This window comes from Festucalex cinctus, chromosome 8 (assembly GCF_051991245.1).
Source record: "Festucalex cinctus isolate MCC-2025b chromosome 8, RoL_Fcin_1.0, whole genome shotgun sequence".
Taxonomy (NCBI): domain Eukaryota; kingdom Metazoa; phylum Chordata; class Actinopteri; order Syngnathiformes; family Syngnathidae; genus Festucalex; species Festucalex cinctus.
Window position 1 is genome coordinate 25,233,225 of NC_135418.1, and position 6,945 is coordinate 25,240,169.

Genomic DNA, 6,945 nt, shown 5'->3' on the forward strand with positions numbered 1-6,945 from the left:
GTGGAGACAATGTTGTGACGTCACAAAACCCGGAACAGTCTTTCCCCATTGAGATTTGTATTATATTCCTATAAGAATTTTGTCCAGAGGTCTATGACGTGGCTCGTTGGTCTAGGGGTATGATTCTCGCTTAGGGTGCGAGAGGTCCCGGGTTCAAATCCCGGACGAGCCCAGCTTTTATAATTTTAGCTTTTCATGTCGTAGGTCGAGATGACCCGGAAGTAATTATATTCCAGGGGGAAATGACACAAAAAATCAGAAAAGAAGAAATTTAGGAAAGCTCACGCGATGAAGTCATTTAGAAAAAGTGGAGTCAAAAAGTAATTTGAAACAAACAGCGCTGTCATCGCATATGTTTGGAAGAAAGCATCTTTTACTCTCTCTTTTACCTGATGACGTATTTCAACAAGTGTTAAGGAAAAGTGACCTGTCAAAGGTAAGGAAAATTGACTTCCACAAAAAGCCTTACGGTCAGTTCCAGACATTTATTTTGGGTATGTCAATTTCGCCATTTAACCACCAGAGGACAGCAGTGACTCATTTATATATCCTACTGACCCTTAGTCAGTTAGTCGGCAACATCATTTGCGTTTAAATGGGACTGTTTTCATTCATTTGCAAGGTTCCGTTGAGCACCGTCTTATCAAGATAACAACAGGATCGTGCTTGTCACAAGACTTCCATCCATTTTCTAGGCTTGTCCTCCTCCTCCTCATCTCGGGTGACGAGAGAAACTGGCGATCCCAGCTGATTTTTGGGGAGAGAAATTGGGATACATTGGCCTAGACTGGTTGCTAGGCAGGCACTATAGACAAACAAGTATTTTTCTTCAATGTCTTAAACATGCATGTTTTTTCCCCCCCCAATATAAGAGGAAGCTGAAATATCCAGCAAAAAAACAAAAAACAAACAAACACATCCAAGCACAGATTCGAACCCAAAACCTCCAGGCTGTGAGGCAGACTTGCCAACAGCTAGCCCCGCTGCAAGACATTAAACCGTACAGCTATTCGATTGAGACAAAAATAGGCGGCTTGACCCCCGCACGCAAAGTTCCGGACATTCTGTCGAAGCCTCTGACAAGTTCCCAAGTCCAACTTGCACATCTTGGATTAGGAATGTCATGTTTTGTTATTAGATAAGAGAGAACCTCCCCGCGTCATCCTGGCTTTCCAGTTCAGGGTCAAAATGTTAGGATGGGTTCCCAGCACACTGCACAGGCCGGCCGGGGAGGGACTGACAAACACACACTTAAATGGAGAGAACAACTCAAATGTCAGGCCGTCCTATTCCTGTCTGTTCTCAGCGATGGCAGAAAAAATACACTTGACTCTTCAAGAACCCCCATCATGACCAACACTGCAATACAATTGCCTAGGAAGCATTCAAATAGGGCTCACGATTTGTAGTTTAATTATTTAATCCATTACGTCGTATTAAAGACTTAGCTCCTCTGTTGACTCAGTACGCAGCAATATGAATCTTCGCAGAGGATAAGGAATATATGTTAGTGCGTATTGTTATATTGTCCTTTTACACATGTTGCTGCAGAGTTTGTATGTTCATACATCTGTTGCTTAAAACATCACCGACAAATAGATGTCAAATTGTCAACACGTGCCTATGGATTTTCCCATTATATGTTAGCATTTAGGTAGCGTAGGTCATGTGCTTGCTTTACACAATTGTGGAATCATATATGCAATACGAGGGTGCTGGGAAGTGAAGCCGTTAACATTTCTCAGCCGTAGCACAAAAATAGGAAACGGGCGTCAGGTTACGCTCACAGTTTGCTTTCCTTCCCTGCAGTTTTCACATTCAATTTCGTTTTCCCTTGAAAGTTGGGCAGCTGTTTTTCTAGATAACATCACATTACGTTACATAAATAAGAATGGAAGAGATTATGTTTTTCTCCCCTTCTCTTTTCTTTTCCCTTTTCCAGTCTTTTAAAGGTTCATGTGAGGTGACACTGAACAAGTCAATCCCCTGTAGAGAGACATAGGCAGGGCTATTTGGAACAAATTAGTAATACACAAGAAATACTTTTTAAAATCACTCCAGTAAGTATCTTACTGTTTTGGAAAGCTACAGAATACAATGTGAGTCCACATGAAGTATTGTCATTTTCAAGCTTCACCTTTAACTCATTCACTCGCCGCCATTTTCATTGAAACAACCCCCTTCGCTCCCGACTATTTTACTGGATTTTGACTGATTTTGCAAGTCCCACAGAATATGGTGTTCTATTGCTATAAAAACATGGAACCTACCAAAAGAAAGATTTGAATCTCCTCTTTTATCGTGGAAAAAAACAAAACATATTTGTATCTGTTTCCGCTTTGCAGCAATAAGCATTAGAATATAGCTAAGATTCATTGATATCAACATTCCTGGTGAAAACACTGGGGAAAAGAGCTTGTTGCAACATAGCCATGGCTGATCTCTTATACTCTGCTGCCATCTGCTGGCCTTTTTTTGTAATAACTAAAATTGCTTTAAGACACCTCTTCATGTCAGAAGCTGTATCAAAGCCTCCTTTCTGTATGCTCCTGCATTAAAACAAAACAAAACAAAAAACTTATAAATACGTTTTTGGAGTGAAGGACAAAAAAAACGTATGTACACATTTTTGGGTTTGAATGAGTTAAGAAATAGACACTGCAAAAAAAAAAAAAAAAACTATAATGATGACTAAGTAGCATTAAATGCTCTGACAAACAGCAACAAGGAAGGAAGAGCACATGCGGGATCACCTGTATTGACTCCTAAGCATGTGCTTGTCGCTACACAGAGGGAGTTTATCCAAGAGAAGAGACTGAGGCAAACAAGAAAATGGAGAATCACAGCCAACTTGAGACTACAGAATGTCCTACGCAGTGTCCTGAGCTAAGGCACTGTTACGGGTAAGCTAACATTAGCATGTATGTTTTTGTTTGCTTTTGTTTTTTGTTGTTTTTTTTATTTATTTTTGCCCTATCCAGGTGTCTTTCCAAAGACAAGTTGTCATTTTCTGTTATGCACAAAACTCTATTTTAAAATAATAATACATTTGGCACCCAAGATCTGTTTTTCTTCGCAGCATAACACATTTGGTAGACATGTCTGTTATAATTAGATGAACAAAAAGTAAGTCTATCATTGGTTGGTAGTGGCCTTTCGAGGGTCCTTTTTGGTCATTTCCAGGGGTTAATCGAAGACAAACTTGTCTTGGAGGTTTTATCCGATTGCCACCAAATTTGTACCGATATAGGCAATGATGAAATGTGCTAATATGCTAATTGAAATTTTACTTTTCACTCGTGTGTGAGAAGAGCATGGCAGCAAAGTTAGGTTTGATTAGTCACCATTTCAAAAAATAAATAAAGCTAATAGCTCAACTACAAAATTCAGCCCCTGAGTCTACATTTAATGATTGGACCAAAATAAAGAAGCAATACCTGGAAACACATGCAGTCATTTTCAAGTCATTTTGTCTTGAAGCCACCATTTTTCTACGACTTTGCGTATTACAGTATACTTAGTCATAAATGAAGAATATTTTCTAAATGATTATGTTTGTATATTGGTTGATTATTTATGATCTCATTAGATTGTGTTACTGCAACTCACCAATCTAACGGGTCACATGTTTAAATTCGAAGTGCTGCATGCGATTAGCGCACTAATCACCTTACCGTCACCAACATGTTACTCATTCACAGCCTTTCGCTGGCACCTGCACTCACATGTAAGGACATTATTTATATTGTATGGTACAAATAATTGTATTTTCTCATGTTGTGACCATGGATATTTTTGGTTATTTTTGGTCAACTGCAGGGAGCAGCAGGCGTCTTTTGGGAGTAAGCTGTTAATAATAGGGAACCCTTAAATGTGTTTTAATAAGTTAAAGTGTTTGAAGAGTCAGGGTGGGGGTGGTTCAGCATTACTGTGCATTTTCAAATGCCACCAAGACTCTTACGAAGCAACTCCTTGCATGTCAGATCATAGCTTTTAATCTGACAAAAATCTCGTCTGGGCGTCATCGGCGCATTGCATCAATGACAGTCCTCAATTAAATGTTGCTCTTAAAACATACTGTACATACTCCGACCATTGGGATAAAAATGATCTAGCATGACGGCATTTAAAAAAAACAAAAACAAGTCAATCAAACGCATGAGTCAGCTGTCAAGAGTGATTTATCGAATCAGATGTGTGAGAAAGAAGAACAGAAGCAGTGGCGATTCTTTCAATCGAGATACCATCATTAAAATAATATACAGTATCACAATATATTATACATTATAATATATAATATCAGCTTTACATATGCCATGTCTGCTCTGCTGTGTGTTGTTGTTGTAATGAAAATTAGTAGGGATGCACGATGATATCGGTAGCCGATAATTATCGGCAATTATCGACCAATTTGACGTGAAACGGATAAACCAGATCGTAGAGAAATCTGCCGATAATTATCGGCAATTTGATTTCATGCAGATAAACCAGATAATAAAGAAATCCAGTAATAATTATAGACATGCAATGTTGGTCCATTTGTGGTTGTGGCTCATGTCAATCAAATTCAGCTTCATAGTGCTTGACATACATTGAAACATTGTGCAAAGTTTCTACAATGTTTCAATGTATTTGTTAGACTTATAGTAGGACTCGAAAGTATATTTGTATTCAAGTTCATTTTGCAACAATTATCGGCTTACTTATTGGTTATCGACATCGGCACCTCTAAATTATTGGTTTATTGGTATCGGTTGAAAATAGCATTATCGTGCATCCCTGAAAATTAGTGCAACATGTCCAATCAGTCGTTGCAAATGTAATCAAACTGTTATTCATTTATGGTGGGCATCGATTTGTATTGATTCAAGTGGACAACACACAAAGTTTCGATGAGAGCTTGTGGCGCTCTAAATTTCTACCAAAATTCAGCCCTTTCATTTCGCAACATGGCACTGGTGGGACACAGATGTCATAAGTAGTTAAAAAGTCAGAAGAACACATGCCTGAAAAGTCTGCCATTTTGGTTTGAAGCGGCCATTTTAGCCAATTCAGCCTTGCCATACGAGTGATCCCTTCACCATAGCTTACTGACAAGCTAAATACCAATCAATCAATCAATCAATCAATCAAACTTTATTTATATAGCATATATAGCAACTTCATATATTCAAATGCAACTCAAAGTGCTGAACTATTAAAACATCCATAATACAAATAAAAAGAAAAAGCCAATGCCAGAGGACCTCAGGAGCCACGAGGGGTAATGTGGTAAAAGCAAGTCAGATCAATAAGATGGGCCAAGACCGTTAAGACATTTAAATACTAATAATAGTACCTTAAAATTATAAGACAAAGTCAACTGAACTTTGTATATTTTAAACAACCACAAAGCTTTGCCTTATCTTCAAAAACTTGTTTAATTTGTTTACATTCTTTTGCCATTACTGTTTGTTTTTGTAAAATACACTATCAAAGAGCAGTATCTTTTTTTCTACTACTGCCATCTGCTGACAAAATTAAACACCCTTCTTCACGTACACAATACGCACATGACATCACAGTCGCAGAAAGAAGGGCGGTAAATTCGAACCCGAATCCAGTCTGAAAACCATAGGCCAGAGGCTTGTAGGAGGACTCATATAGTAAACAGCTAAGGTGTTAATCTTCTAATTAGTAGATGTTTTAGTCATAAATCGTCAAATAAAGAGGCTATTGTAAAGACATGTTTGGCCAAATTGTTACAGAGAGCAGCTTTAACCCTTGACTTCAAACAAGGTACCTTGCTCAAGAGTACGTGATTGATAGTATCTTGTTATTACAGCAGTGCCATTTGTGCCGTGGACACATTTACGTGACAAATGATTGTCTACCTCACCTTTTTGTCATGTCATCTTTTCCAACCCGTTTAGCCTATCTGTCTATTTGAGGTTGAGGTATTGTTTTTGTTTTAGATAACCTAAAAGCTGAAGCAGAATGAAACCGTGGTGCGTGAAAACAATGAAGATTTTCTGCCTCCTACTCTTAAGCTATTCAAGGTATGTTTACAAGTAAGCCTTTCGCACAAAAGATTGTGTCATTGAGGGCACCACCTCAGTAGCAGGAGCATGCCGACAATATTCAAACTTGGATAGTAACTCATTGACTGCATAACTATTCAGCCCTTCGGCCATTTTAGGTTTGTTTTTTGCCGTTTCTATTTTAATGAAAGACAAAGAGACTTTGATAGGTCCCAAATGTAAACCACGCGTACTAGATAGACGGGTGATGCTAAATTGCAAACTCCACTCTCAAATACTGCCCTAGCCAATAGTCCGAATCCAGCAGAAAAGTCTCAAAAAAATACTCTTAACATGGACATTTTAGGATCATTTTCAGCCAATTCCAGGGAGTCCTCAAAAAATAAAGAACTCCTACAGATTTGGTGCAAGTTCTACCAAATTTAAAACACATGTACTAGGCTCAAGATTCAAGTTTTTCTCACACAGTTTGGGCGGATCATGGCAGCAAACTTAATGATTCATCCTTAAAACACGAAGCTCTATATTCATCATCCCCTGAATCAGTTTCACTTTGGAGCAGGGATTTCACAGAAATGTCTGTCAAGAGTAGACATAAAAAAAAAATTCTCAGGAAGTCATGTCTGACAAGATAGAGAATTCTCCCCATGTATTTTTGCCATTTCCAGAGGCTCTTCAAAGACAAACTTGACTGTATGTGTATGTATGTGTTGCATCACGAAGGGCATCCGGCATAAAAACTGTGCCATACAAATCATGCGAGTGACTCTGTGGTGAACCCTGACAAGGAAACACGCCACTTCTTCTTCAAAGTCAAACTTGCCTTCGCAATTTCGTCTGATTGCAACCAAATTTGAACCCCACCCAAGTGAACAATGTTGTTATTAAATTCTATTTCACACAGGATGGCTGAGGGCAAAAGTCA

At 38.5% G+C, this 6,945-nt stretch overlaps 1 long non-coding RNA gene and 1 other non-coding gene across 2 annotated transcripts; both read left to right on the forward strand.

Moving 5' to 3' along the window:
- Positions 1–100: 100 nt before the first annotated feature.
- trnap-agg (transfer RNA proline (anticodon AGG)) lies at positions 101–172 on the forward strand. The gene has a single exon. It is a non-coding gene; the product is annotated as a tRNA-Pro (tRNA).
- A 103-nt stretch (positions 173–275) lies between these two features.
- LOC144024451 (uncharacterized) lies at positions 276–6,154 on the forward strand. The gene is made up of 3 exons (XR_013284771.1): positions 276–436; positions 2,792–2,903; positions 5,955–6,154. It is a non-coding gene; the product is annotated as an uncharacterized LOC144024451 (long non-coding RNA).
- Positions 6,155–6,945: the final 791 nt, after the last annotated feature.